This window comes from Myotis myotis, unplaced genomic scaffold (genome assembly GCF_014108235.1).
Source record: "Myotis myotis isolate mMyoMyo1 unplaced genomic scaffold, mMyoMyo1.p scaffold_m19_p_16, whole genome shotgun sequence".
NCBI lineage: Eukaryota > Metazoa > Chordata > Mammalia > Chiroptera > Vespertilionidae > Myotis > Myotis myotis.
Window position 1 is genome coordinate 52,692,615 of NW_023416320.1, and position 10,149 is coordinate 52,702,763.

General features: G+C 48.5%; 1 pseudogene; it reads right to left on the reverse strand.

Annotated features, from left to right (window-relative positions):
• Positions 1 to 1,970: 1,970 nt before the first annotated feature.
• On the reverse strand, positions 1,971 to 9,867 carry LOC118670514 (annotated as a pseudogene).
• Positions 9,868 to 10,149: the final 282 nt, after the last annotated feature.

The window sequence follows — 10,149 nt, forward strand, 5'->3', positions numbered from 1 at the left end:
GAGGAGGACTGGTGTTAGGTCTTCTTTGAATGTTTGATAAGCTCCCCAGTGAAGCTGTCTGGATCAGGGCCTTTGTTTGCTGAAAGTTGATTACTGCTTCAATTTCATCAGTAGTTATTGGCTTATTCAGGTTTTCTGATTTTTCCTGATTGAGTCTCAGAAGATTGTATTTTTCTAGGAATATGTCCATTTCATCTAGGTTGTCCAATATGTTGGAATAGAATTGTTTGTAGTTTTCTTTTTTTTACAATCCTTTGTATTTCTGTGGCATTGGTTATTACTTCCCCTCTTTCATTTCTGATTTTGATTATTTGGGTCCTCTCTTTGTTTCTTGGTGAGCCTGGCTAGAAATTCATCAAACTTGTTTATCCTTTCAAAGAACCGCTCTTGGTTCTGTTGATTTTTTTTTTTTTTTTGGTCTCTATGTCATTTATGTCCACTATGATCTTTATTATTTCCTTTCTTCTCCTTACTCTGGGCTTTTCTTGTTGCTCTTTTCCTAGTTTTTTAAGTTGTCAGGTTAGATAACGTATTACCAGTTTTTCTGGGTTTTTTTTGAGGTAGGCCTGTAGTGCAATGAACTTCTCTCTCAGGACTGTTTTCATTGCATCCCATAGATTTGAATTGTTGTGTTTTCATTTTCACTTGTTTCCAGAATGTTTTATTTCTTCTTTGATCTCTTTGGTAACCCATTCATTGTTTAATAGCATGCTATTTAGCCTTCATTTATTTTATTGTTTTTATTGTAGTTGATATCTAATTTTGATACTGATAACTTTTACATGTTTTATTTTTATAACATTTTGAATTTTTATATATTTTCTTCTTTTTTTCAAACATTAAGTTTTCAGCATTTTTTTCCTTTAAAGTGTGCACTCTATTGACCTGGTCTCAAGTCAATGTGCAGGTAAGACCTGGCTGCCTCCACACCCCAACCCACTCCAGGGGAACCAGAAGCCTTCATGCATCTTAAGTTGGGACCAAAAAGGGGGCTATGATTGCTGACCATTCAAAATAAAACAAACCAAAAAAAAAAAAAAAAAAAAAGAAGTACTGAGCCCAGCATGCGTGACTCAGTGGTTGAGCATCAACCTATAAACCAGGAGGTCTCTGTTCAATTTTTGGTCAGGGCACATGCCCAGGTTGTGGGCTCAATCCCCAGTTGGGGGTGTGCAGGAGGCAGATCAATGATTCTCTCTCATCACTGATGTCTCTACCTCTCTCTCCCTCTCCCTTCCTTTCTGAAATTAAAAATATACATATTTTTTTAAAAAGTACTGAGACGAAAATGTAAAAATACGGATTACATACTTTATACAAAAGCAATGCATTCACCCTCCTGTGTGGGCTCAGGTGCAGACTGGTCCTTCTTAGTGAGAAGTGGGTGGCTTTGGGGCAGGCAAGGGACGTCCTGTGACAGGGCATCTCATGATATCCTGAATGGCTGTTAAAGAAAAGAACGTTGCCCTAACTGGTTTGACCCAGTGGATAGAGCTTCGGCTGCGGAATGAAAGGTCCCAGGTTCAATTCCAGTCAAGGGCATGTACCTTGGTTGCGGGCACATCCCCAGTAGGAGGTGTGCAGGAGGCAGCTGATCGATGAAGTTTCTCTCTCATCAATGTTTCTAACTCTCTATCCCTCTCCCTTCCTCTCTGTAAAAAATCAATAATAACAATTATATATATATATATATATTTTTTTAAATAACGCTGTACAAAGTCCTTGGCCGCATGCTAGCACTGTGAGGATGCTCGCTCCAACAGACTGCTGTCACCTTCACTCTTCTAGTTTTTAAATCCTGTGTCAAGTGCCAAAAAAATCAAAATAACAAATAAACAAAAACAAATAAAGCCATGCCAATCTCATCTTATTTTCTGCATGTTAGGTTTTGTCAAGAAAGGGTATAACAAGTCACAGTCCACCAAGAAGCATGTGCAGTGGGTGATGGAGGGACCAGCCTTCTCACACCCCTACTTGCTGACCCCGTCTGCTGGAAGGTGGATAGGGAGTCCAGGATGGGGCCCTGGATCCACACGGAGTCTTTGCACTCAGGGGGCAAAATGATCTTGATCTTCATTGTGCTGGGAGCCAGGATGGTGATCTGCATCCTGTTGGCGACGCCTGGGTACATGGAGGTCCCACCAAACAGCACCGTTTTGACGTAGAGGTCCTTAGAGTATCGACATCACACCTCATGACAGAGTTGAAGGTGGTTTCATGGCTGCCAGGATTCCATGCCCAGGAAGGACTGGAAGAGGGCCTCGAGGCAGTGGAACCACTTGTTGCCAGTGTGCCATCTGCCTGAAGTTGAGGACATTGTAACACAGCTTCTTCTTGATGTCACACACAATTTCCTGCTCAGCTGTGGTGTCACGTGAGGCTGTAGCCTGCTTCGTGAGGACCTTCATGAGGTAGTCATCATGTCCCGGCCAGCCAGGCCCAATGCAGGATGGCATGGGGAAGGGCGTACCCCTGAGATGGGCTCAGTGTGGGTGACCTGATCACCAGAGTCCATCACTGTCAGTGGTGCCGCCAGAAGTGAACAGGGACAGCCACATACATGGCTGGGATGTTGAAGGTCTCAAAACACCATCTGGATCATCTTCTCAAGGCTCAGGGGGAACTTGGTGAGCAGGATGGGGTGCTGCTTGGGGGCCACACGTAGCTCACTGTAAAAGGTGTGGTGCCAGGCCTTCTCCATGTCGTCCCAGTTGGTGCTGATGCCGTGCTCAATGAGGTACTTCAGGGTCAGGATGGCCCTCTTGCTCTGGACTTCACTGTCCATGTAGGAGTCCTTCTGGCCTAAGCCCCCATTATGTCCTGGTGTCAAGGGCATCCCACGATGGAGGGGAAGATGGCCTGGGGGCATCATTCTTGCCCTCCCCAAGCCTGCCTTGCATGTGCTGGAGCCATTGTCAACCAGGAGCACAGCAATATCGCCATCGCAGTAAACTGGAAGCAGTGCAGACCTGCAAAGACGGAGCAGCAGTGAAGGCGAGGGGCCTGTGCTGGCGGGTGGACAAGGTCTCCACAGTCTGGGCATTTTTTTATAGAGAGAATTAAAGTCCTCTTGTGTATTTGTTTTGCTTTCTCAGTAAACTTACCATATTGTATTTAACTATTCCTCTGCTGCCAGAAATAAATACAAATAACATTTGTTGTGAATAGCTATGTGTATATATATATATCTATATATCTATATATATACAATTTTCTACCTTTATCATTATTTATTCAAGATAGATTTGTAGAGCCCTGGCTGGTATTGCTCAGTGGTTAGAATGTTGGCCAAAGGGTCATGGGTTTGATTCCCAGTAAAGAGCATATACGTGGGTTGTGGGTTCACCCCCCAACCCAGATTAGGGTGCGTGCAGGAGGCAACCAGTTGAGGTGTCTCTCTCACATTGATGTTTCTCTCCCCCATTCTCCCTTCCACTCTGAAAAAGCAATGGAGAGAGGATTAACAACAACAAAAATAAGGTAGATGCCTAGCAACAGATTTTTCCTAGCAAGAGGATCAAAAGATAGAACCAGTTAAAATTCTGTTACCGTTACAAACAGTATCTCACTGGTTCTATGGTACACACTTTTCCCCACTTTGCTATCTGTGAAATTGGAAGGCCACATATACCCCACAGGATCAAATACCACTGTCTGTCGGGCATCAGCCACTGACCTGCTCTCACTTCTATCTGTGGGGACTTGATGGTTGCACCTATGGCAACAGGGACCCTCTCCAGTTCAGTCAGCAAGCCTGTTAGGGACCATCTGAAGAATGATGGAGAGTCCTGGTTATTCTCTAAAAACTTCCCACAGACACTTCCTCGTATTTTAAAGAAAACAAGGGTCTTAAAATTACAAAATGGGTTTTAGCCACTTGGAGCCCACACTGAAGGAAGGATATAACATTTTACCTCAGATGGCACAGAGGACAAACTTAATGTAGACAGGCATGGACATAACTCCCAGTGAAAGGGTGACACGAAGGAGTTGGACTCTGAATATAAAAAAGTTTGCTCACATTTTCTTTTTTTATGTATGCACTAGAATTATAAAATTTCAAATCAAAAGGAGTCTAAAAATAAGTATTAAATAAATGTTATAAATGAAAGAAATCATGTTGAAGTATTCAGCAGGCATTAAATCTTTGTGACCAAGTTCCATGTTAAGGAGAAGGGCATCTTTAATTCAGCAAAGCACACTGTGGAGCAGGGTCAGATTGGGAGGGCAGACTGAAGTTTTCAACAGGGTGACCAGCGTCAGCCTCACTGAGAAGGCCACATCTGAGCAGATCCTGAGGAGGTGAGGGAGTTGCCATGTGGCTATAGTGGGAAGAGTGTTACAGGCAGAAGGACTTGACAATGAAACTCCTTTGGAGAGACTGACAACAGCATGGGGACATTGAGAATAAAAGGTGAGACTGTAAACTGGTTTATGTGTAGGGGCTTTTGACAACTGAATTAACTTTATCAATGAAATATAAGCTATACATTTCCTATTCACTATAACTATGTATTATGGTTTCACTTTTCACAGGTTCAGTTATTCATGATCAACCATGGTCTGAAAGCATTAAATGGAAATTCCAGAAACAAACAATTCATGTTTTAAATTGTGTGCTGTTCTGCGTAGCATAATGAAATTTCCAAACTATAAAAGTTTCAGCCACAGTGTGTGGTAAGTGCTTAGTTAAGATGGAAAAGGCATTAAACTTTAGCGTAGGTAAGTATGTACAGGAAAAAACAGGGTATACAAGGTTTCAGGCACCCACTGGGGATTTTGGAACACACCCCACAGGGATAACAGAGAACTACTGTAGTTCTTTCTCCGACTTTCACTGTCATAATGTTAGGTTAGATTGAAAAGTGGCTTGAAGCTCTAATTTGGTTCATCAATTCAATTGTGTAAAAATTGCACAATTGTATGTTAATGATTTGAATCATGTGCCTGAGGTCCCTTCACAGACTTAATTTAAGCAGCGAGTGTGGGAAGGGAGGGGGCTGACCCTGGGCACTAAGGTTTGTTTTAATCCCCCCCCCCCTTTATTGATTTTTAGAGAGAGAGGGCGAGGGATAGATAGAAACCTCAGTGAGAGTGAAATATCATTGATCGGCTGCCTCCTGCACACCCCCTACTGGGGATCAAGCCTGCAACCTGGGACCCTAAATGGTCTCTTCCTGCAACACCTAATCAGGAATATCACTGTTGTTAGCTTTTTCATTGATTACATACAGGGTGGGGTAAAAGTACATTTATAGTTGTGAGTACCCCAGTTTATTCTTTTATTATTATTTAACTAGAGGCCCGGTGCACAAAATTCATGAATGGGAGAGGGGGAACCCTCAGTCCAGCCTGCACCCTCTCCAATCCAGGACCCCTCGGGGAATGTCCGACTGCCGGTCTGTGCCTGCACTTATAACAGATGACAGCTCCATTGTTGTTTCTTTTCATGCTTAAACCCATTGGAATTAGTAGGTATTCAAAGTGTGTATACATTTTGGGGGGACACCCTGTATATCTCTAGTCAGCAGTGAAAGGAACCAACGGCGGATTTGGAACCCCCAGACAGGGAACCTCGCTCACTCCCCACGTCTCCCCAATTCATTTTCCACCTTCGCGGGCAGCAGGAGAATCAACGTTTTCTCTCATTAACTCATAAAAGCACGTCCTGTCACCCACTGCCCGGCAGGAGTGCGCTAGGCCCCACACAAGCAAGGCTCAGTCAGGGCAGCCTTCGCTCATGGGTGCTGGCACCCAAAGTGCACATTCCTCCTCTGCAGTCGTCCCCACTATTCCACCATGTCATTGACAGCACAGAACTCCTTGCCTCCTCTGGGTTCCTGATCTTGAACGCTGACCAAAGGCATCTCAGCGAGGGCTGCCCGTGCCCACCAGGTGTGTCTGTCTGCACCTGCGCCCACCTCAGCACGTGCATTAGCCCCACAGAGGTGATCTCCTCACTGCACTGGCCTCTGCGGGAACAGGGCATCACCACTCCGCCCTCTCACTGTCATCTCACAGGAGCCCACCCTCAGCACCCAGACACTCTCCAAAGGACATGAGCATGCTGGAGGGGATGTGCACACATCCTGTGGGGGACACAGGCATGCTGGGGTTGTTGAAAGTGTGGTGGAGGGGCTGGGGGGGGGGGGGGACTTGGGCGTGCCATGGTCCGGGACTGTTGCAGGTGCGTGTGGGTGACAGCACACTGGGGACGTTCACACACCAGGGGGGAGAAGATGCATGCACCAGAGGCCTGCGGCTGCGCAGATCCACAAACCCCCATGGTGCGGCCAGGAGGATTTCAATCTGGCCCACCACAGTGGCTGTCCCTGTGATCGTGCACCTTCTGGGCCAGAAGGCAGGACTTGTGCAGCCACTCCTTGGCGCTGATGGCCTGCAGGCACTACTTCAGCTCGGCCCGCAGGCTACAGCCGCTGCCATGTGGGGAGTACAGGCTGCCCTCTGCCAGCCTGCCTCCCCCGCCCACAGGCCTGGCCCGGAGCGGCTGGGGTGGGGCGGGATGCCTGCCTTTGTCACCTTGGCGACGAAGCCAGGCATCCCGCCCCGCCCCAGTCGCTCCACGGCTGAGCACGCTGCCCACTGGCCCAGAGCATCCTGCCCTGGCTGCTCTGTGCCTTGGCAGCTGGCTGGGGCATGCAGGAGGCTTGGCTTCCTTCGTCGCTGGGGCAATGAAGGAAGCCAGGTCTCCCACCCACTCCGACCAGCTCCGTGGCTGCCACCCAGAGGCTGGCTGGCTCCATGGCTCCAGCCGGTGCCGCCATCTTTGTGGCTATGGGCGCTGCCATCTTTGTCACAGAGTGATGGTTAATTTGCATATTACCCTTTTATTAGTATAGATTATTGTGTCATTTTCCATACAAACTATAAATCTCCTTTTGCTCCACCCTGTCACCCTGTATATACTTAAACTCCTATTTCATGTTTTTCTACAAGCAGTATCTCTTCACTTTGTCAAATAAAAAATATTGTATCATCTCTCTTGTTCTTGTTTACATTATCATGGTCAACATTTACAAACTGTTTGTAACCATAAATATTGGATTCTTGCTTTGTCCACAGTTGTACTAGAAATGTGAAAATCAGTATCTACATGAACATAGCTCCCGGCCCAGGCACCTGTAGTCTATGGCTATACTACTCGGTTTTTATATACTTTTGTCTTATGCCCCTTCCCTTACTGGACTCCCAACAGCCGCTTTACTTTTGCCTTGAATTTTATAACATCCTAAGAATAGGTTCTTCCCACATTTCTGGGATCTGACCACATCGACAGACTCTTTTTTCTACAGGAAGTTCTCTTATGACCCTGTGGTCACTTTTCAATTTGGATGGGTGGTTCTCAGGCCTGCGACACAGTTGGCATCCTGGGACTTACCTTCATTGCTTTTCTGAGTTAGTTCCACAGTTCATAGAGCCAACCTGTTCCAATTTCTTGGATAACTTCCTTGTTTTCTCAAGTAACATCCTAAAAAAGAGTATTTGGGAGACAAAGCTTTCTCAGTTTATATTTAATTCCCTTTTTCATTCTGCCCTATATTTTATCAATAGTTTTGCTTGGTACAGAATTTCAAGTTATTGATTTCCCCGTGGAACTCTCTGGGCATTGCTTATCTCCGAATATCCAGTCCTGGTGAGGAGAAGCCTATTGCCAGCTGATTCCTATTCCTTGGTGGAGGATCTCTATTTGCTCTCTGGAAGCTTTCAGAATCTTCTCTTTATTCTTGCCATCCTTAAAGTTCATGATATGCCTACAAGTAGACTTTTTCCTTTTTCCTGCTCAGAACTTAGGTCTTATACAATTACTAGAGGCCTGGTGCATGAAATTTGTGCACAGGTAGGTCCCTAGGCCTGGCCGGTGATCAGGGCCAGGCTGGCCTGGGGCCTGCGAGCTGGGGGCAGCTCCTGTGTTGAGCCTCTGCCCCCTAGTGGTCAGTGAGCGTCATAGCAACCGGTCGTTCTGCCATTGGGTCAATTTGCATATTAGGTTTTTATTATATAGGACTAGAGGCCCGATGCACGAAATTCATGCAAGGGGCTCAGCCCTTGCAGCCCTGGCTTTGTCCGGAAGGTCGTTCGGCTGTCTGGTCGAATTAGCATATTACGCTTTTATTATTATAGATACTTGTGTCTCCCGTTATTCTGAAATTTTTTTTCTTGTAAGTTTCATCCAACCATTTTCTCTATTTTCACTTTCTGGCACTTCTTTTCTATGTTAAAACCATTGATTCTGTAGGACTGACCCTGTCATATATATATTTTTTGTTTCTTGACTATTATTTTCTCCTTTTCTCTTGTACTAATGCACCTAGAGCTTCCAAGTGGACTTTGCAGGCAAGGAGACAGAGAAATGAGCGGCAACTGTTGGGAAGGAAGTCTTCCTCCATCCTAAGGTGCTGTGGCCGGGCTCACAAACTGGCATGAGACAGATTAGCAAGCAGATTAATCAACGTTTCATAACATGTGCACCTCCTGTATGCATGGAGAGACTGGGAAACACTGAGGAAGTCACCAAATGGTGGAAGTCATCACCCTAAATACCACCTTCAACTAAGGACAGAAGAAGCTGGGGTGGAGTCAGGTGTGGGCTACCAGAAAAAGCACAGTGAACAGGTAAGGTTGCTAGGGATGAAGTTCCTGCTTCTCCACTGACAGAGGGCAGGCGGGGACTCGAGCCCTTGCAGAAGCACATGTGCTTTTCTAATTTTAATTAATTAAATTAGAGGGAGAGGAAGGGAGAAGGGCAGAGACAAAAACATCGATGTGAGAGCAGAACATCACGGCTTTCCACATGTGCTCCGTGTGCCCCCACCGGGACTCAAACTGGCAACCTTTCTGTGCACAGGAGTCACAGCAGCCAGGGATATTTATTTATTCTTCAATCTTCACCTGAGGCTATGTTTTGATTGATTTGAGAGAGAAACATCCACCTGCTGCCTCTCCTAGGAGCTCAACCTGGGGTGAAACCAGCAACCTTTTTTTTTTTTTAATTTATATTTTAAAAAAATGCACCTTTAGTTACCTTTTAGAGAGGAAGGGAGAGGGATATAGAAACAATAGGAGAGAAACACTGATCGGCTGCCTCCTGCACGCCCCCTACTGGGGATCAAGCCTGCAACCCAGGCATGTGCCCTGACCAGGAATCAAAGGGCGACCTGCAGGTTCATAGGTCAACACTCAACCACTGGGCCACACCAGCCGGAACCACAACTCTTAAATTCTCACCTGAGGGTATTTTTTCCACTGCTTTTCAGAGAGTGGAAGGGAGGGAGGGAGGAACATCACCCGCTGCCTCCCAAAGGCACCACAACCTGGGCAAGGAGCTAATCTGCAACCCACGTTCGTGCCCTTGACCAGGAATGGAGCCCGGGACCTTCGGTGCTGGGAGGCCGCTCCAACCACCCACCCACATGGGCCAGGGCGAACCCGCCACCTTTGGATGCTCCCACCAACCAGCCAGCCACCGGCTGCGCCCCCTGCGGGGCGACGCGTGCTTTCAGGGGTCCCCGCTCCCGCGCTGTCTCCCAGGTGGGCTGGTCTTGACGTCACGCAGCCTCGCCAGCCCCCGCCGGCTCCCTGCAGGCGGCCCCGCGGGCTCACCCACCGTGCACACCGGCCTCGGACCGGCGCGCGGGCCTCACCTGTCCGCCCGCATCCGCGCTCGCACCGAAGGCGGCCCTCCCGGCGGCGCAGGGCGGACCGTGGGCTGCGCACGTCTCTCCCGTCGGGCGGCGAGGCGGGGCCCTGGAGGGGCGACGGAGGGCACCCTTCGCGTTCGCACTCTGAGGGCGAGGCGCCCGCGGGGTGGGGGGAAGGAGCCCTTGCGAGCACCTGGGATCGCGTCATCCCGGCCTGCGCCCTTGCACACCCGGGGCCCCTCCACACCAAAGGGTGCTCGCGGCCCGCGCCGCCCGTCACCCCGCGGCCCCGCCCCCAGCCTCCCGGGTCGCCGGGTCGGAGCAGCGGCGGGCGGGGCCCACGGCCCCTGCGTCCCGGTCGCTCGGCAGGAAGGCGGCGCCCAGGGGCGGGGCGGGGAGGCGAGGGCGGGGGCGGGGCCTGTCTCCCCTCAGCACCCAAGGCTCCGCCCCCTGCCCGGCCGCGCCAATAGCGGGCCCCGCACCTGCGAGG